Raw genomic sequence first — 22,088 nt, forward strand, 5'->3', positions numbered from 1 at the left:
TATAAGCATCACGTGGCCTTTTCAGCTCGCAGAGCCAAATCCTGGCAGGGGCGTGTTTTGGGCAGAGGTCTTGCTCGGAGCAAGGAGGTGGTGGTGGTGGCTTTGGGTTTGCTGTCTCACGAAAGCAACTGGCAGGGCTTGAGACCATCACAGCACGTTGCCCTCTCCTAGGAGAAATCTATTTATGGAGCCTTTTAGCGACTGTGCGGCTCCTGGGGTGAGAGGCTGGGGGTGGTTGAGCCCTTCCCGAGGGCTCATTAAAAGTCAGATCTGCCCAAAGTGTTGCTAATGCTGACGTGCCCTTCGGCTTTTTTGGTTTGTGTTGTTTGAACAGCGCTGGCAGCTGTTTGCTGGCCCAGCTCCTCCATGCTGCTGCAGTAAAAGATTGTAAGTTATTAGCTGTCATAAACACTTCAGGCTTTCATTGATTCTTGCAGCTCGTCAAGGCCAGCATCTCGCGAACTCGCCTTTCAGTTAATCTTTTCTGTGTGCAACTAACATGAAATTAGCACTTGTAGTCATACGACTGTTATTTCTTGTTTGTGCGGCAGCAGTCGGCGCGGGGCGAGGGCGAGGGCCCTCCCGGGCACTGTTCAGCCTACAGCAAAGAGCCCGTGATTGCACAGAAGATGGGAATCTGATCGATTAAGGAGTAAGAAGTGAAGAGGTAAATAAAATATTTATAAGGAGAGATGATACTGGAAGCTGTCTTCGTACCTGGCAAGATTATTTTCAAGCAAAAATGAGTTTAATGTGTAACTAAGAAGGATAGACGTTTTACCTCATTTGGTAAAATCTGAAGCAGAAGCTGGGACGTGATTTTACTCTTTTGAGTCTTTGTCCGTTAAATGCTGCCTCGGTTATCTCCGAAGCCAACTTTATTCACGCGCCAGCTCCCAGAATGTCAATAGACATTTTGTTCACTTAGCTTATCCTGACACCCCGGTCAGGGGATTACTTTCTGGAAACTGTTGCTCCGAGCATCGCACCGCTGCCTGCCTGCGTGGACAGCTGGCTCGGCGGCAGCCCTCGTGCTCCAGCCCGGAGTCGGTGATGTTGGCAGGCTGCAATTTTTTCACAGCTGCTGGCTCTAACAGTCACAAATTTATTGCACGATAATGATATATTTTTTAAAATGTTGCGCTAGCTAGACTCGTGGTAATGCTTCGTTACAGGCCGTGAGTCTGACGTGGGCTGTGATCAGGTAAGAAAACGGAAGAGGCATGCGTTAGGTGAATCAAGACGTTTGATGTGTATTGGTGCTGTCCTTTATCATTATATCTCCTAGGGCGTTTCTACACGGCTCGAAGGGCTAAAGCCCACGGTATTGTCACAGGGGCTGGGGGAACCAACTGCAGTTTCGGCTTAATTCCAATCTTCAGGAGCAAAACTCGGTGCGCGGCTGCAGATACCACCCTTCACCCGCGCAGGCTTTTACAAGCTCCTGCCAGCGTGCCGTTGCACAAACCCCGCGTGCCCTCCCCCAGCAAGCCAGGTCGCTGTATTTAATCTTGGCTTCCTTTGCTTCCTAAAGGAAAAATTAATTGTTCATGGTAATGGCAGGGCTCTACTGACTTTTTGGTCCATAGAGGTGGAAAGTGTTCAAAACTTAAAGCAGAATTAATGGTCCTCGTTCCTGATGGTTACCTCTGGTACCCCACAAATATACAAAAGTGCATGTTCCACCCCAAAAGTGAAGTGGAGGAAACGGCTGCCTCCCGCCGCTGGTGTGCCTGGCACTCGAGCGTTTTGGCTGCTCGTTGCACCTCCCTGCCGAGCGGTTTTCCCGCGGGAAGCGCAGAGCAGGGAGTTGAGCGGGGCGCCGGCGTCCCCGCGAGCGGGTGCTCCCCACCGTTGGGTTGTCCTTCCCGGGACACCCATGCTGTCCTCCAGGAGATGACATAATTTCTTTGTAGTCAAAGGAGAAAACTGAGCAAGGGGAAAAAAAAAAATCAATTGACTGGAAAGTTACCCAGATATAAGTACCTGCAACATCTGTTTTTATGTCTCCCCCCCCTCCCTTGAATTCTTTGTAGGAGGAAGCCGTTTCTGTTAATATTAATTTGCATTAAACATGAGGCTCGTCACAGCCTGTGCTGAACCAGCAAGCTGCTGTTTGCCTCCTCCCAGCCCGGGCCACGTTAGCCGCTTGCAGTGACTAACTGTCCTCATTGGTGTCTGAGCTAAAACTGAGAAATGTGTGACAGCAATGCCGATTAATCAAGGCATGGAAAAAGAGAATTTGCCTCCCAGGGTTGAACGTTAGCATGAGAGGACGTTGCTTAATAACTTCAGTGCAAAATTCTTGATTTGTGTAATACCGAGCAGTGTTCCAGGGGCTGTTCCCGTGTGCAGTCAGCCTGGATTGCTGCTTTTTCCTCTGCCTTTCCCAGCAAGAGGGTCACATTAATATGAATGCGTTCTAGATACACGTATGTTTGGATGTAGAGCTGCAGTTAAAACAAGGTTCTTTAAAAATGAATTCTGTTGACCAAATCCTGGCCTCATTGAAGTCTCTGGAAGTTTTATCGTTTTATCATTGGATTTACTGAGATCAGGTTTTCAGCACTACAAAGCATCCGAGACAAAAGTGCCCTTTTACTCTTTTATGAGTATGTAACTTGCACTGTGCTGAAAATTTAGCACTAAATTCAAACCCTGCTATAATTCTAGGGTAACAGTCACATTAACCTGGAATGACGTAAAACCACAGGGCTGTTGCGGTTACGCCGCACATCAAGCCTGACAGGTACGGTCTGAGTGGCATGAAGGTAAGGCTTAAAAGGCAATGTGTTCGTGGCAAAATCTGGAAATTAAGAGTTCAGGCATTAAGGCATGTGGACAACTCTCAGTGTTTGTGATGCCGTATAATAACCGTAGGGTTATGCTTTACAAAGAGTAGTGTTTTATAGGTCCAGATGAGCATAAAGGGATTTTGTGACGATGAGATGATGTACTACGTGAATTTTGTGTTTGGGTAGCTTCATGCTGAAAGACTTTATTTACCTTCTTCTTGCTGATCTTTAAATGGCCCCAATCTTCCTGATCGTCTGCCAGTGTCAGCAAATCCTGATTTCTGCTGGTCGTTGCGAGGAAATTGTCTTGTGCAAAATTAAGCTCTTCCCATAGGCTTCCAAGGAATTGCTCATTGCGTAGCATGGAGCGCACGGATCCTGAATGCGTAGTTAACAGTGCTGGTTGTCACTGTAATTCTGCAGAAATTGCAAGGTTAGTTTTGGCCCGCGGTGTTCAGAGCAGCTGCTCAACACTAAACTTGGTGTGATAAAGCAGCGTTACTTGTCCGCACGGCAGGGGGAAACCTGGTGCTGCAACTGTGGCTTGGAGAAGACAGATAAAACCAAACCAGCTTTTCCCTAAGGAGCCACCTTGGGCTTGGGGAGCCTTCAGGAACGAGCCTCCCTGGCAGGGAAATCCCGTTTTTCAGAGCTGTTGAGGAGGGTGATGTAATTTAGACAACTCTGTGTAGTTGACATGCATAAATGTGAAGTCCCTTGGCCTTTGGAAAGTTTAAAGCCATTTTTGCCACCAGTGATCTCCGTCCTGTTTCCTGGGAAGACAAAAAGCACTTGGAGCAGGGAGGTTTCTTTCTGCAGCCGCGGAGGCAACGCAGGCTTTGAATAAAGGTGAACGTGAATAAATATGAGAAAGCTGGGTAAAAACCTAAGTCTTCTAATAGCTTGGCAAGGGAAAGGGAGAAATAAAAAGATTGTCTTTGAGAAAACTGGTAAAGCCGAAGAGCCGGTGCAACGCATTGATTTAAAGTTTGGGGGATTAGGCTGCATGTGGGCAGGAACGCTTTGGAAAGGAACAGTGCTACTACCTGCGCCGGCGGCCTCCCGACAAGGGGGGGCGGAAATTTCAGAGACGAAATAGGCCTCTTCAAAATCCACACCTATCACTCTGCGGACAGAAATGGCAAATACCCCAGGATGTATTGCTTGGATTTAACATCAGAGTTATGCTCTAATCTAATCTGTTTATGCATTTCTAATACCCGCCTTGTCATAGTAGCTGGTGGCTAATTATTTTATCTAAAAAGTGTTATTTCTCTGCAAAGGCAACCTGACTATTAGATAGAGGAATTAAATGTCTCTGGAGAGTAAAAGAAATACATTCCAGCTTCCTCCCTGGAGGATGGAGTGCACTGCTCACGCCCTGGCCAGCCGTAGCAACGAGGCGTCTCTTCCCTGCGGCCTTGCTTGCGTTAGGCTGTATTTTCGTACAAAATACCTGGTTTTCATTAACGTCCCCTTTGCCAGAGTCTCGTGGAGATCCGGTGGCTCTGGGACTGAAAGCGGCACGGGGAGCCTTCGCGCCGCGAGTGCCCGTCCTGCGACCGGCGTCTCCTTCCCCCTCCCTACTTTAAAGGTGTTTGCACATTAGTTGGAGCCGCTGACTCCGTTGATCCAAAAAAGGACGGTGAACAAAGATAAAGTCACTTTGTGATATTTCCTATAACAGTTCTTATACTATTCCGGCTTTGTTGTACTTTCTTATGCCCTGAAAAAAGAAATGGGATGTGCATGATAATGGAGGTAATCTAGTCAATTATAATTAATAGAAACTGAGGAAAAAAATTAAAGACTTCAGTGAGATTGAACAGAATTTGTCTTTTGTGTCTTGTTGCCTCTGGTTACAACTGAAAAGTCTTTGTTGGGCCTGGCATCCTTTAATTCTTCCTGATAGGCGGCAGGAGCCTTATTGATATTTGTGTTCATGTTTTGTGTATTTTATGCACGCTGACGTTATTCGAAGGAACGTATTTTGACGGGCGAGTTGAAGGCAAGTCTGAAGCTTTGGGAATCTGCTCATGCAACCGCTGCAGGTGCCTTGCTTTGCTCTAAGGGGATTCGGGGATAAGCGCTCTCATGAATAGTGCATGAAAACATCCCTCGTAATGGCTTTTTTAAAAAGTGATTTAACGTTGAAAAACAGCCTAATTCAGCAGAAGAAGGGCATTATCTACGAGCTGAGCTGGCTCCAGCCACTGCCGGCCTCAGCTGAGGTGTCCCAGGGCCGGGACGGATCCACACCCCGGGGAGAGCCGGCGCCGCCGGAGGGCTTGCCATCCACGCCTGAAGCACGGTAACTGAGGTGCAGCGCCCTGGAAAGCCTCCCCCTCTCCGAGGAGACCTCCGCTAGGCAGCTACCCGGCCAGTGAAACAGTGGTGCTCGCTCCCCTCGGAGGCTTGTGGGTTCTCGGGCTACAAGGGACGAGGATACAAAAGGTCAGACTAGCTAATAAGACGGTGCAGGCTGGAGCGTATCGCCCATTTTTCCTGTTTTGGACCCATGACAAATAGATGTTAAGAAGGAGCCAGCTCCTGAGCCGGGAAGCTCGAGCATCCCGTTCGGAGGCTGTTTCGGCAGTGAGTCGTCCTTAGACTTGCAGGCGAACGTCCTCGCTTCAGTAGCGCTCTTCCAAATGTTGCTCGTTAAAAGTGCTGTCTCAAAGGATAATAGTCCTAAATTATCCTTGCCGCAGATGGTTACATTTTCCATTATAGCCTCCTCATTTTTTCTGCAGGTTGTGCAAATAAGCTTTCTTCCCGCTGAGTCGGCGAGTCCGAAATTCCGTAGGCATTCCTGGAGCCGTATGTCCCGGCCAGTGAAATTGCTTGGCTTTTTCAGAGAGGAAAATCTTAATGGGGCTATGCCGTTGTAACAGATAGGGGGAAATTCCTCCTTTCTCACAGATACGCTGCCCCTCGACTGCAGGAGTTGGGGGAGGTAGTGAGACACGTCAGGCTGGCGGCGGTGCCGGGGTTTCGACCTGCGTTTCACCCGGTCAGCCCCGTCCGCCTGCTCCGGAGGCGGCGGTGCTTTCCGGGGACCGCCGGGCTTCACGTGGCTGATGGTGGTGACGATACAATATTCACGTGGCGGACCGCTTCAAAACGCCTGATGCTAAACTGGGACGGGAGGGAGTGCAGGGACTGCCTGCAGTACATGCAATTCCCTTTTACTGTCCCAAGCGGCTTTAATTTTTTCAGGGCAAAGTGTGTGTTTTAAGAAAAGTTCAAGACAGTTACAATAGTCGGTCTCTTCCTTTCCCTTGTTCAAGGAAACATTAACTAATGACGCTGTCTTAGAGGACATTGGAGGCTCGCAGCCGCTCCCCTGCCGGGACGTCCCTTCGGCATCAGAGGCGGCTTCGTAGGCAGCGGCTCTTGCTCAGCTCAGAGAAAATCATCGCTCAGATTGGACCTTCTTTTTTTCCAAACCACAACAAAACTCTGCAAGGCGAAACAATCGAAAACATTACATTGGCAGATCTCTTCTGCTCCGAACTGTGAGTGGGAAACAGCGTTTGTATCACAGATCCTCCTAGAGCTGAACGGCAGTGTGGTAATTATTTTAATGTTTAAGTATTAGTAAATATGCAGTTAGAAAATCTTTTCCATTTTGGCCGTGGGACTAATGTGATTCAGTGTTAATATAACAGTTCCTCACGGGTTGGGTCTTTGGTGCCAGAAACAAACCGGTTCATCTTCTTTTCCTTCTTCATGGAAGTATTAAATTGCTTTCCCGATAACAGACCTCCTGACGCGCTGCTGTGATTTCGCTGCCGTGTGGGTCTGCAAAGGGACTCCCGTGCCCCCGGGGGCAGCGCCGGCCTCGTGGCTGCCTCGCGCGGTGCGCTGCTCTGCAGCAAGGCAAGGCAAGTTCCTCTAGGAGCGTTGCAAAACGTGGTGCCCTTTTCTGTTCGTTATAATTACCTTTTGTAATTTGTGACGGGTATTCTGCAGTCTGTCTGTTCGTAACTCGATGAAATTTTTGAAAAATAATGATAATTTAAAAGATCCAGTCGACTCCTATTTCAGCCCCTATTAAAAAGTGAAAAACTCCACACAGGCGCCCTACGTGTGTACACCCAGAAAATGAACATCCCAGGGCTCAGCGATGGAAATACAGCTGCCGTGTAACCAGACTTAGCAGTCCTACCGATCTTGATTCCCGCTGACATACCCGCGAGGCATCGGCCGGTGCCTTGGACACGGGAGTGTTGCAGGAGAGCTGCGACGTATTGCTCAGCTCCCTCGCGAGGGCGAGCAGCTTGGGGAACGTTTACGGGGAAAAGAAAAAAACCCGTTAGGCATTTCCTGTGAAAAATTACACTCTTTCCAGCACTATGTGCAAACATAAAATATCCATTAGCTTTTCAATCACAGAAGCTTTAGAAACAAAGCCAGTGGATGAAACGCTGTAGTGACCGGTGACGCCGGCACCTGCCTCTGGCCCCAGGGTCACTGGCCGACAAGCAGCAGGGGGTTTCACTCCCGGCATTACAATTATCCATCAGGACCTTCCTGGGTTGTTAATGCTACTCATCTTGGGAAAGTTGGTGAATTAATCTGGTGTGGTGATTTTATTTAATGATAACGAATCTGGGTAGCTAAAGACTAGGCAAGTCGGGCGTTGCTGGGCGAGACAGAGCATCTTCTCTTTTCAGAGCTATCTTAGATAATGCTCCTTGGCTGTTACATAGCAAACATTAGCAAAAAGTGTGTAGGTATTGTTTGACACCCTTGTCTTCCCCAGCCGTTCTTCTTTAATAGTGTCTCGTTAGACCTTGTACAAAATAATAGAGGTTTATAGTTCTGGACCTAAGTTTGAAATATTTGCCACAATAATTGGTTTGTATGAAATTCTCGTAAATGAAATTTCTTACCCTTCTGCTTCTGTGTTTAAAAAGTATACGTTAGCACTGTTATTTCTGTTTTCAAATCACTCTGGAAGTCCCGGCAGTTAATAGCTCTTGCACCTATCCTTGAGTTAAAGCTGAATTCAATTTCTTCCCTGAGTAAAAGCTAGAAGCCACAGTTCAGTGTAGTTTAATGTCATGATCACCAAGAGCAATAGAAAGCATCCATGCTTATACTTTCTGCCACAGGATAAAATAAGCAATCAGACCCCTTTAAAATCCTGCATCTGCCCATTACAGTGGTTAAAAAACAGTATTCCAGTTTTCCTAATCAAGTACACAAAAGAAAGGAAAAGCTAGAACTTTGATTCCCTTACCTGTAGCCAGGCAATCTTTAGTTATGTGATTATGCGTTTTTTTCCCCAAATAATACATATCACGTCCAAGGCTGGTGTGGTCTGCACGTGAATCACAGTGCACACTTTTGTTTCAGGAATTAGAGGTCTGGAACAAACTGTGAGTTGCCAAAAAAAGAAAGTGTTGCTGCCTCAGAGTTAAATGAATGATGCTTTACAGATCCAATTTCTTTCTTGCAGTTTTTAATATTCTAGTCAAACTTTAACTGCAATTTTTTATGCTTGTTTCTGTTTGCTCAGTTTGAGATACCGGAGTGCCATTTGCGGAAGTGCTGCAGCTAAAGTCAACAGAGCCCTGTTTGAACACATCAAATGCAATATAGTGCAAAGAACTATAAAAACTCACATCCCCCAATATTTTAAATGGGACTCTCAAAATACTTTAGACCTCAGTTCCAGCTTGTAAAAATAGGGGAAGACAGAATCATTTTGCCTCCCAGGGATTCTGTGAAAACCAATTAGCTTTTATGAAGTACTCTGACAACGTAATGGCAAGCATGACAGACGAACACACGAGGAGATTTACAGGTCTAGAATGAAGTTTGAGACGTGCGCAATAAAGAAGCCCAGGGCAAGCCGTTGACCGAGGAGGTGCAAAGATGCTGAAGAAGACCCTGAGCAGCAGCACAACAAGCCGGCCGTGCTGCGCCGTCCCTTAGAGGGAGGGGGTTGCCTGGGAAAGCAGCACGGGGTCAGGCAATAACGGATGGCCTCTTACTCCCCAGTGCAGGAGAGGAGGAGGAGCAAGCTCAGGTTGCATAAGCAAGTCCAGTTCCTTAAGTGCTTGCTTTTGTGACTGCGTAGGAGTTGCAAGCCGGTTTCCATCTCCTGGCTGAAGCGGCCCGTGCCTGGCCCTCCCTGCGAGGTGCTGCAGGACACTCGGGGCAGTATAACCTGAATATCTGGAGAAGCTGCCTCTGTATAACACTCTGTAAGCGTCTATTGACCATGCACAAGTTGTGCCTTGGTTTTCCCTTTTCCTGTGCTTGATGAAGCTTGCGTGTACGTTCACCATGGAAGCAACAGCCTGTCCCATCCCTGGTGTTCCCGTGCCAAACCTTGCGTGTGGCTGGCTCGGAGCCAAGGTAAATAAAGAAATAAACTCTCCAATAATTTATTGCACAAAACAATCTAGTCTCCTAATTCATTTCTTTCGAAAACTATTCCACTGAGACTTTTTTTTTAAGTGGATCACCTCCAGTGGGCATTCAGCATTGCCAGTTGTTAATTATATCGCTGAAATTGCCTAAGTGAGGAAGCAGCTGCAGCAGCTGGGTTATTGATGGCATCTATTGACGGATGTAATAACGGAGCTCTGGACCTGGAGCACCAAAAACTTAAGTGCAGAAATTCGCCTTTTGCCGTGGAGGTGATTTTAAGCCGGTAAATAACTTTGCGTGCGTGTGCCGTGCTGCAACAGGCGGCTGCTGAAGGGTTTGATGGAAATGAGAAATAGCGTTCCCTAGAAAGTGCTCTTATTAGGCAGCAGCTGGTTCTTGGGCTGTTTCATGTTGAATTAGGCGGCCATTCCAAGGAAATATTCAGCTTTGTTTTAGTTACTTCAGTTACTTGTCATTTTGAGTGAAAGACGCTGTTTTAATAGTTCACTGCGTAAAATTGCACAGTGTTGCTACTTTTCCTGACGGTTTAGCTATATTTGCATCCTGGCTAACATGGATTTACTGTGCTTTTAGTGCAATTACTTTTTCTATTTTTGCCTGCATTACTGTAAACTTATTTCTAAATCTTCCATAAAATGTCATATATAGTCATTAGCATGGCATTTTCTTGGGGATACTAATGAAAGATCTTGAGTAAGAAAAAGGACAGCTGAGAGACGGTATAAGAGAAATAGCTGCAGAAATATTTTGAGCAGCCCAAATCTGCACTGGACACTGTTGCATAGTCAGAAGGAAGCGGTAGGTAAGCGACCTAATGAGTCAGCTCAGGAACAGTTTAGGGAGACGATTGCTCCAAAACGCCATAAACGCGGGAGGCCCCCGGTCGCAGGGAAGAGCCCCGCGAGCGGCGGCCGCCTCTCCCTCGGGCCGCCCCGGAAGCCCCCAGGAGTGACTCCTAGCCGTTGCGTCTAAGCTTAACGGGGTGCTGAGCTAGGAAGCTGGCAGTTTTTATTTTTATTTATTTTTTGTTTCTTTCTCTTTGGAAGCGTTTTAATACTCTCACGCAGATGTGTCTGAAAGACGTTCTGTCGGATATAATTGACTGCCTGTAAATAAAAAGCCCTGGGTTTTAAGTGAAAAATTGAGGCATGACATGTAAGAGTAACTGCTAACTACAGGCTTCAGAAATTGCATTTCAAAAGGTGTGTTATACAGCCTTTTGAATTTGGAAACATGCAAAAACGACCATTAAATTTCAATTAAATGAGGGAGGCTTAAATTGAAGTTTTACTGTCACGTTAAACTGAACACCATCCAGAGGAAAGTCATGCTTGGAGTTAGATAAAATGTAGATGGGCAGCTTGGTCTGAGATCAGGGTTTCCATTACTTTTAGTCCTGCCAATTTTCCTGTGTATTTGGGCTTGGTTCCTGCTTCTGCCTTAAGACCAGAGCACCCGAGAGACCCGTGTGAGCAGTGACGGTGGCAGCAGAGCGTGGGGGCCGCAGCGTGGAGGCGTTAAAGGTGGGATGGACTTAGAGGAGCAGGACATAGATTTTCCTGCAAAAAGGGATGCCCGCTCCGGTGCGTGCCCCAGACTCTAGCTTCCTCCACAAATGTAAGACTTCTTTTTATTCTCCTTCCTGCAAACTTTTCAAAGAAGCCTGACCTGGGACCAGTCGCATCCAGCTCTTCTCCTAGGTCTCCTGAGCAAATAAAGCACTTTCTCCCGGATAGACCTAGGCTAGTTTGTGTAACAGGTGATAGGAAAGGAATAATTTCCAGATCTGTCTGTGCTGACATTTCAAGCAGAAATAATTGGATGTATTTTTAGCCGCCTACATTTCAGAGAAGCAGAACTACCTGTACATCTCTGCAAGGTGTGCGTTTGCTTGGGACAGAGTTAATGGTCTGAGATGTCAAAGCAGCAGCCTAGGAGTGACCTGAGGTCGGCTCTCTGGCATGAAAACATGGGAACCTTGAAAATATGGGGAGTCAAAGAGCTGGAAACACACGTACTTCTTTCTTCGCAGCCTGTGTGAATCTTCTTATTCTGTTGAACATCGTGGGTCTGCTGCGTCTTGCAAACTTAGGCGCCGCTAATGGGAACGCTGTGGGAATACAGATGTGCAGGCACCTCGCACACGCTTGCCGCCCATCGGAGACACTGGGAATAGTGTCACGCGGTGATGGCACGGGCCAGAGCACGGGCCGCCCCGGTGACGCCTCCCCAGTTTATTTTGTCATCGTGAACGGAAGCACGTTTGTAATTCATGCCTGGAAGAACAGAGGGGCGACACAAAGCAGGGGACCGGCAGAAAATGGCCAGGACAAGGTGACTCACGCCAAGCAGTTTGTCTCACTCGGGAAACTGGGGCCTGTGCGAAGCAAAGGCATTTTAATACAGCCAAATACATAGATCATGTTTGGAGACAAGGTGCATGAGGAATCCCTGCAGGACGGGAAAGGATTTGTGCGAAACAGCAGCTCTGCAAAGATTTTGTGGCGTATGAGAGTGATACTGCGGCAGAAAGGGGTAGAAGAGGTCGGTGCCCCAGTGGCAGGGAGCAGGGAGCAGGAACGGTGAGAGCGCTCCGGCAGCGAATGCTGCACCCAGCGCTGCTGGCCGGGCTTTTAAACACCACACTGGGAATTGGAGGAGATGCAGAAAAAAGTTACAAAATTATCTCAGAAAAACTGCCTTGCAGTAAGGGCTTAATTTTTTGGTTTAGTAAAAAGGAGATTCAGGAGTGACTTGATAAGGTATGGCAGTACCTTACAGGCAGGAGACGGCCAGGCAAGGCAAGCCGAGAAACGGACAGTAAGAGTGAGGAGCTGGAAGTTCAAGCGAGGCAAAGTCAAATGAGGAATGAAGTGTACCATGTGGGTGATTGATTAACCACTGCAACAACCTGTCAAGGAAAGTAGTAAATTCACAACTTGGGAGCCAGTCTGGGTCTTTTTCCAACCTGTAATAGAGCCAGCAAACTTCTACTGAACTGAATACGAGGGCAATGGGGGGAAATATAATGGCATTTGATAACAGGAGTTAGTCTAGATTACATGATTTATTTTTTTTAATTTTTTTTTTTTTGCAGCCTTGGACTCAGCGTCTGCCCCATCCACAGCTCTCAGGCTGCAGCTGCAATTAGTAAGAGCCAGCTTCGCTCCCCGCCGGCGGGGTCACCCGCACAAGAGACGGGAGAGCACTGAGTGATGACGCTCAACGCGGGGCAGAGCAGCAAGACGGCTACTCGTCCTGACAGTGAAGAATAGCAGACCAATTAAGAAAATTGCGAATCAGAGCTTTTGGAAACTGAGTTCATTACAGGAGGGCAGCTGGCTCCGGGCTCTTTCTTGCTTTATATCGCTGTGTGTTATTTGCACAGCGCGCTCCGGCTGCTCTCACATCCCCTGCCTCATGCTTTCCATGTATATAAACGGGGCCAAGCAGATCTTTTGGTCAAAGGAGACTTCTGAGTATTTGTAGAACATCTAGAAATAGTCAGAAACCACTGAAAAGGATTAAGCGTATGGCAATAGAAATCTGTGATATTCGTGAGGATCACTTATGGTGTTTCTTTATTGGAGTACAAGCATTTGCAATAAACTGTTATTAGTGTGGCTTTAAAATATTCCAATAACATTTAATCTCATGTGAATTGATGCTACATGCATCTTCTTTTTCTGCAAATGGCCAGTCCTTGTATGATCTAATTTAGAGGATGTGGGATAACAGCGTATTACTCTTCATGAAGAGGTCTGCCTCCCTTATCAGTCACCGCGTATGTGCAGCATTGCTCGGCCGTTGGGTCAAGCCGTAAGAAAAGTTGAAGATGATCCCTGACCCAGGAGCACCAGCGCAGGCCATTACACAGGAGAAAAGCAGCTGCTGTTTGGGGGCTCTTCAGTTCCTCGCCCAGTGATGTCCTATGCTGCCTCACTCGACAGCGTCGCGGGGAAACATTAATCCCTGTTTATCAGACCATGAGCTCTTTTTTAACGCAAGGCTTGAAGCATCCTGACCTATGGTTAAAAACAAAAGCCGTGCTATAGGCTGGATGCTTGCAGGGCTCCTGTGTTTTCTGTGACTAGCAGCATACAGCGTAGTCTTGCGGTTTAAAAAACCAGACAGCGCGTTTGCTGCCCTGGAAAGTGTATCGCACCCGTCAGCACCACGAATGAGGAAACCCTGGCTTTGCATGCGAGCCCTGGCAGTGAATGCTGACGTTGCTAACAGAAATTGCTCTAAGGAGAAACGGTAGAATCACACCTTTTTTGTTTTAAATCAATAGCTGCAATTACCAGCCTGCATTAACGCCGCACACTTTGTCTTGACTTTTCCCCTTTCATTCGATTCACTGCAAGAAGTTTTGATCTAATATTAGAACAAGATATTTTTTCCATTCTTGTCTTCACTGCAGTATGTTGATTTAATTAAGGTCTTTCTGTTAACGATTTGGTGGTGGAAGGAGACAAGACACCGCCGACATGCTGAGCCAGGGCCAGACCTCTTGTGCTCATTGCCAGTAAAGTGCAATACGAGGCAGACGGTAGACGATTTCGGTTTCTCTAATTAAGAATAATTTACGGGAAGTGCATAGCAGCACTGGTGGAGGGAGGGCTTTTGCGCCCGCATGGGTGGCCCCGTGGTGAGGGATTATATTTGCACTGTGCATTTGTGAACATACCTGCTCCTCCCACCATCCGCGATTAATGGGTGAGCTGGAGGAGGGAAGTCCCTCAGCACCCACGGGCTAACGTGCCTGTCTCAAGTGTTGGTGATTTGCTGAAGAACTTTAAAAAAGGAAGAAATAGCACTGAAAAATACTGCTTTGTATTATGCGGTTAATTCCAGGGGAACACTAAGGATTGTGGCTTTGTCTTTTACCTGCACGATGCCTTCAAATAGCAGAACAACATCTGTGGTGTGAACTGTTGCACCGAGCGGACATGGTGGGACCCATCAAATTGCATTGTGTTTTCTTCCAAATTATTATTTCAGTTTGTCAAGAACACTTTAAATTATAACATTGTTCTCAGTCTTCTTGCAGTGCCTCTAAGTTTGGTATTGCCTGTAAATTTAATAAGCATGCTTTAAACTTCTTCATCTGGGACTAGAACTGGTACCAAAAGAGACCTCTGCACAAGCTCGGTTATTAATCTCCCCGGTTCCACCTGGCCTGTAAATATTGGAAGAGATATCGGCTACAGCTTTTCCAGAGCTTGCACAAAGACATTAAACTTAAAAAAAAAATCAGAAACTATAATAACTGTCAAAAATTCAGTCCATGCTATCATAATTTTGATTTACTAGGGAGCTTAAGTATAGTGCACTGAAAGATATGTGGCTCTGGATATGTTTTCGGATAGTTAGTGTGCATCCAACCTGGACAGTGCCTTCCCAGAGCAATCCCACGTTATTCTCTGGTCGTTACTGTTCCGTCACCCTTTCTACCCATAGTATTGTGAGTTCAAAATGCGAAAGAAAAGACTCCATCTGATCCTGTAATTGCTCAACAAATGCCGACATAAGCAGAAATATATATACTTTTTAAACAGAGCATAGATTTTTGACTATTCTTACACTTGGTATTGATAAACCAAATTTTTATAACCTGGTTGTTGTGTATCCACACACAACGCGCCAGTCAGACCTATAACATTAAATTAGCTTTGTATATATTTCTTTTTCCTTGCTGATCTTCAGAAAATCACCCACATGTGCCAAACATGTTATAATTGCTTACTACAGTCATGCCAACACAACTACTCATAACAGTGAAGCCTGCATATCTTATTAACTGAAAAAGAAATACACAGCTTATTTTGTAAATCTGCTTCCCTAATTGGATGGGAGAATGCAATGTAAGAACAAAATAATTCACTTATTTTAGTTTTTCACTCTCCACTGAATCACCCGGCTCTGATCCCACTGAGGCACCTGTGCATCCCTATCGACGTCACTCGAGCTCGTCATGACTTACAGCCGAGCACAGCACAGGGAAACAAGTCCCTATCTGGCCACAGATGCATTTTATTTATCTAAAACTATACACTGTTGGGGAGGTGGTTAGAAATATTCCAATCTTTTGTAAAATAACTTTGCCAAAGAATTATATCACTACATTTAGCTCTAGATGCATCTAAAACTTTCTCTATGTGAGGAGTTGCTGAGGAGCAAAAGAAATAAAAGGTAAAGGCAAAAAATGTAAGCAGTGGTGCAGATAATCCAGGAGAAAGATTTCATCACAAAAAATACAAATAATAGTTGGGTTTGAGCTTCAGGGCTTCCTACCTCACTAGGTAGGTGTCTGTACATACATGACAATTTCAAGTAAAAGCAGTGATTTTTGCTCTGATACAAGGACACTAGTGATCCAGGTCTGACTAGCTTTTTGGCTTTGGATAGGGGCAATATTAAATGAAAGCAAGCTATCTGCAGAGTTTGTGGAGGAGGTTGAACAGAAGCCTCTGGCACAAACTCATAGCTATCATGGTTTCTTTTAGCTATTCCAGATAAACAGGAAAAAGATTAAATGGAAAGGAATGGCTTCATTAGAGGAACAAACAGAGGCAGGACTGAAGGCAGGAAATCACTATTTTTGCATTATGAATTACATAATTACCCAACGGTTTAATAGCAACTGAGGTGGCATTTATTATCCTTGTTTAACAGAGGCCCGGAATAAGCAAGTTACGCTATGGCATATTAAAAGTCATTATTTCTTACTTTTCAAAAGGAGCAAGCATCAGGTGATCTTTAAGACAGTATTCGCCTGTTTTGCATCCTTTTTTTTTTTTTTTCCTTGAACTTCAATGGTTTGATAGTCTGGTGTAAAGGGAACAGGGAAAATGAAGCCAGAGGCAGGTGCTGCAGGGCTGTGCCACCAGCGGTGATGCACGCATCCACACAGAGACACCCACGTCCTCGGTTTAGCTCTTGGGACGACAGCGAAGTCTGTACCCGTCAGACTAGTCTGTCCCAGGCTACGTGCTCCCATGGGCCATTTACTACTGAGAGAGACATCTCTCTTCTGTGCAGAGTGCAACAAAGCTGGTTACAGTGCTGCTAAGCAGTTCCTGCACAAAGGTGGTTTTGGGGAAAATAACACATTATTTGTGCATACTTTATTCTGAGACCTGCGGCTGTAGTAACATGTTACTAATTTTAGTTGAAGGTTGGTGAAGATTTGGAGAGAGAGGAATAAAGAGGTTTGTGAGTCCATTTCTGTGTAGGGAGATGATGAGTACGAGGACAGTGGTCCACAGATGAGGCCAGCCGAGTCCTGCCAGGATTGATTTAATTAACGTGTGACTTTGGTACCGGAGAGCTCGACTGCTGGTGTACAGAGCAGGTACATGTACACCACTTAATTCAACAGGTAGGCACAGATACCGGGAATGAGGTACTCCCCACCAAGATCGAGCCTGTCTAATTGTGATCCATTAGGAGACTATTAAAGCTGGTCCGAATTAGGACCCCAGTCACATAACCGCCCCGTGCTCGGCACCCACCAGGGAGGCGAGAAGTAGGTCCTGGGAAACGATTCAGGCAGTGCAGGGTTTGAGATGGCTGCTGAAGGTGCTTTCTTTCACTAAAACCAGAATTTGTTTAACCTGCTCTCTTGGATCTCAGTTAAATGGCTAAAAGTGAGTGAAAAATGTTTGGGGCCATCTCCTTTTGAATATCAGCTTTTGACAGAGGTAAAATCTTTCACATCTTTTGTATTTGTAATGCTTTGTTTTCATCTTTCAAATGCTCTGTGCAATCCAGTTAAACCTCTTGCTGGTGGTATGTATACTAGGGGCATAGCTGATGTCCTGTAGAGGGTCTATCGGCCCACGGAGGGGTGGCCCAGGAGGACACTGGCTTCCTATGGGCTTTTGCCGGGGGTGCAGAGGTGATGCCTTCTGTGGTCCAAAGAAATCTGTGTTGAAATACTTCTGTTGTGGTGAAAACATCTCCATCACCCTTTTTCTTGTTTTAATTTAGTGTTATTACAATTTTCTGGTTTTAATTCTCTTTTGCTTTCACGATTTTGTCCTGCATCTCCTCACACTGGTCCTTGCCCACATTCCTCTCTCTTCTTCAACTCAATCTTTTCTAAGATCTTACTCTTTGTAAGTACCAGCCCTTTTCATTTAAGTGCATCAACAAGTCCCACTCTTCTCAGTGTTTCGACTAGACTGATTAAACTTTTCTTCAGCCATTCTATTTTTCCATGGTTCTCTATTATTTTTATATTTCCTAGGGCATGTATCTTGTCTACTTCTCTTGTTTTCTTTTTCCTCAGACCTAGCACATTGTTATATCCCAAGCAGTTCCTTTTCTCATTGTTAAAAACCATATTTATGTCCATGATATCACTTGAGAAACAAGGACAAATGGGACAAAAGCAAGTGAGAAAGATGAGTTTTTCTCACTTCTGACTTTCCTCTTCAAAACAGTTTCCTTCTGCTATTCCACCCAGTACCTTTTTCCTCTTTCAGATCTCTGCTTATATCTCTTTAGTGTTACATATTTTTATTTATTTTTTTTAAATTAGCGATGTCTTTATACTGTCCTTTCTTTGAACTGTTGGGATTTTTGTTGTCATTCACTCCTAGGCTTTTCATAGCAGGACATTTGCCTTTGCCTGTATTTGGAAAGCACTAGTTGAACTTATGATGCTCTTGAGTTAAAGAGAATGAGGCCTAAGAAAGAGACCCTGAAGTCTGGGGAAATGCTTTTGGGACCTACCTCTGAGAAACATTTCACTTTACTGATTTTTGGTTATAACTGAAACATCTTCATGGCAATATACCTGCCTGAGGGCAAGACTGGGCATTTTTAGATATCAGAATTATAGAAATCACTGGGGTTTTTTTTAGAAGAGGAGCACTAATAATCACTATCTTGGCTTATTTATGAGTTATTGGTTGTATTTCATGACAGCACATTTTATTATGGTTTATTTTTTAGAGGAAAATGAGTGTCTATATTGAATTATTTTCTATTTTTCTGTGTTACAGTCACATCGCAGTTAGTGTATCCCTGAGCCTGCTGTTCACTCCTGTCATTACTGCTAATCATGGTGGTTTGCAAGGAAAGTCTCTGCCTCTGGATGCATTGGCGAGGCTCGGGGTCAAGGCGGAGCGAGCTGTGCCATGGCGTGGTGGAGCACTTGCAAGCATGAGCTATGAGCAAGGCGTGCTCTGGGCAGCAGGATCGGGCAGAGCTAAACCTGTGGACTGAAACCTGCAGTTGCACGATGCAAACTCAGCTCCAGACTTCAGACCTGCCCTGGAGCAGCTTCTTGGGTCGGTGTCTTTAGTGGTTTCAGTAGCTTTCTTCAAGAGTGAACGTCATGTCATCGAGCTTGATAGGTGGGTTCAGTAAAACAGGCTGGTTATGAGCAGCTGACCATCTGGGCAGGAGTTAGACCCTTACTGTGAAACATGGATAAGCTGCATGATCAGCGTATGACATATGACTCTAGCTGTATATCTACCACATAGATGTATGTAAGCAATGAGGCTTTTCTGTGTGCTTTCAGTTTAACTGAAAGCTCGGTGTCAGGAGTTGATGGGGCACAGCACCGCTGCGGCTGACCCTCTGGGCAAGGCAGTCCTCTCCGTCCTCCACCTAGCGGAGTGGGACAATGCACCACCCCATCCTGGCCCTGCAGCACGGCCGGTTCACGGGATGGAAGCTGTGGCCAGGGACCGGGAGTGGGTAGGAGCCTCTGCCGGGACTTAGTATTTTAGGACTGAAGAGACTGGTGAGATGTGTGTGTGTGTGCTGTATGTTAGCTAGAGATCATATGTAATGGGAAAGCAGGGTAATTTATTCCAGTTTGGCATTTGCTGTTAACATTTGAAGTTGCTGAAGCATTTTGATACTGCGTGGAAATCGGATGTATTTCTAATATAAGCATTTAATCTAGTAAGTGCTCCTCAAGGCTACCTTTCAAGTATCTCCTTTTTTCTAGTGTGCAAGATGGTGCTGTGTTGGGTGATGGAAATAGAAGTGAGATAAAGTCAGCGTTCCTACTAGTCCCGTATCCTATGCTCTCACAGAGGTAAATAGCAGTTGCATAAGAAAAGAGTATTAGAAACTGTATACGGGGACAATTCTCTAAAATGCTGGTACGGCACCCAGCCATTTGTGCTTTGGAGCCACAGTTTGTGTAACCAGACATGGTGTCTGCCTAGCTACTCCTCCTTGATAAATTATCTTCAGTGAATTTCTCCAGCTGCTCATTGAACCCACGTATATTTTTAGCGCTCTCCATATCCTGTGAGGAGTCCCACAGTGCAGAAGATCGTTGCATAGGCAGCATGTGAAGAACCGCTCCCCAACCCCCCCCACCGCTTTGGATTTTCATCTGTATGTGGCCTGATGAGAACAAACCAGAAAATGGACATTGATCACTAAAACAAAGGTTCCTGCATGCCAGTACAAACGCACACGCTATAATCAAATCAATAGCTCGGATGATCTGTTCAGGGCAACCGAATGCCTCCTCTAGCCAGCTAATGGTGCCCTTTTAATGGATGAAATTCACCCCTGCCAAGGGGAGCGTAGGCAAGGCCAGCATCTCATTTAAGACCTGCAAAAAAGCACGGAAAAGCATGGATGGGAAAAATATTTCCATACTGGAAAAATATTTTCAAGATAACTTTTTAATTTTATTATCAAAGTAGGGTTAACCGAATGGCTGGGAAGCCCAACCAAGAGGCGCAATAGATTTATCTCCTTTCCAGCCCTGCAGCGATGGAACTAAAATATATATCAGAGGATTTTTCTAAGGTTTAAATTAGAAATCTGGTTCTGCAATTCTTGTACAAACCCTTTCAGGTACTGCAGCTTCGTAACACCTCTAGAGCAAAGAGGTTAGGAATATGTTAAAACTCATGCACTTTTAATTTGGGCAATTCTGACATTCATTGTAAAAAAGCCAAAATATACTATCATATTAAAAGTGAAATAGCGCAATATTCTCTTTATGAGGTGTGTACGTGGGAAACACGGTGGGTTTGCTATGAGGCTCTGTGAGAGCTGCGTGGTGTCTTTGGTTTTCTCTAGTGGCTGTAACAAATGCTGCCTTGGTTCTGCAAATCTGCAACCAGGGCCGCGGTAAGGATGGTTTCCTCTGCGAAGCAGTCTCTGCCCGCCTCAGCTGGAATGAGTCCATCTCTCTAATGTCATATCTCCCCGCTCCACAGTTGGGGCTGATTACAAGCTTGTCAATTGGCTCAGCGCAGAAACTCAGAAACCCAGAGCAAGCAACGTGCTTTCGCAGTATGTCAGTGCAATTTCTCAGAAATAGCTCTGCAGTCCTTGTTTTGACTGCAGTCCAGGGCAAATGATGCATCTCTAAGACTCTTCCTTCATGAAAAAAATTACCAGCTCGGCTCTTGAACAAAACCACCCTCAAATGGGTAGATGATAATTTATTAATTCTTTACTTCAGCTGAGTGAGTACTACTTGGTAAGCACCAAGCTATTTTTCTACTTTGTTCATTCTCTAGCCATTAGGTTCTGTCTTTCAAAAAGCAAATTTTTGGAATAAAACAAACCGGAGAGGAATTTAAAGAAGGCAGAGGCCCAATGTGTCAGAGGGGTAAAGACCACCTGCGGTTTGCAGAAAGAAAACAGTTCTATTTGCCTTCTCAGCCCAGTAGAAAATGGATAGAAATATTCTAAAATTGAGACCTGAAAAATGAATGGAAGTCATTCTGAATTTGGCCAGGTTTTGCTGGTAAATGCAAAATAGACATTATCTTCAGAACAGCAGGAAGAAGGAGTGTTTTTGTTCATTTGTATTTGATAGCTCAAAATTTTGAAGCCTGATACTACTGCTGCAAATCAGTGTGGCATAAATTAGGAATAACTCCATTGAAGCTGGCAGAATTACAACTGCACGGAACTGGAGTACACACCTGGACACTAAGGCTTTATTCGAGGGCTTTATTGGTATGCTTTCAGAGGTAGCGTGTTACTTCTGCCGTGCCTCTGAGCACGAGGAGCGGCCTGATCAGCACAGATGTTAGAACTTCACTGCCTTATGAAAACCAACTGTACAGTGAATATACAAATTAATGTTAGTTTTGACTTAACATCCTAAAAGACAAGGAATTTTTAAATGTAATTCACAGTACTGTGGGTGACTGAAACTCTTGATTTGTAAGCATATCGTGAAAAAGTTCATTTGCCTTAATTTTGGTGTCAAATGGCCTTGTAAGCAAAATGAACGGTTTCAGTTACTGTGATGCTACTGTTAGAGTGGTTTTCCACTTCATGTGGAAGAAATGACATGTAAAATGCAGTGTTTGTTTTAAAGAGGAGATTTAGAAATGTATTAATGGAATACCTCTTAAAATGTTAGTTTTAGAATGAATATTCTAGTCATTTCTGGGAGCTTTTGAAGTAGTAAGTATATAAATCTCATGAAATTTCCTGGTTGTAATCAGTAACATTTGACTTCAAAGTATGAGGGTTTTACTTCTAGTCTTCCTTGTTAGCCTAACTGAATGCACAAATGAATTAACTTGACTGGGATAGTGCGATCATGATTGTGTGGTTAGGCTGAATATTACAGACCAGAAGGCCTTCTAGGCGGGATCTGAGACCCTACAGGCTGGTTGGTCAGCCTCACCTCGATCCTGGGAAGGGTCTGGAGCAACTAATCCTGGCAACCATTTCCAGGCGCATGAAGGGCAGGAAGGCGATGAGGAGCAGTCATCGTGAATTTATGAAGGGGAAATAGTGTTTAACCAACCCGATAGCCTTTTCTGGTGAGATGAATGGCTTGGTGGGTGAGGGGAGAGCAATGCATACTGTTACCTTTAGTAACGCTTTTGACGCTGTCTCCCATAACAGCATCACAGATAAGCTGAT

The sequence above is a fragment of the Struthio camelus genome, chromosome 6, assembly GCF_040807025.1.
Source record: "Struthio camelus isolate bStrCam1 chromosome 6, bStrCam1.hap1, whole genome shotgun sequence".
NCBI classification, from domain to species: Eukaryota; Metazoa; Chordata; class Aves; order Struthioniformes; family Struthionidae; genus Struthio; species Struthio camelus.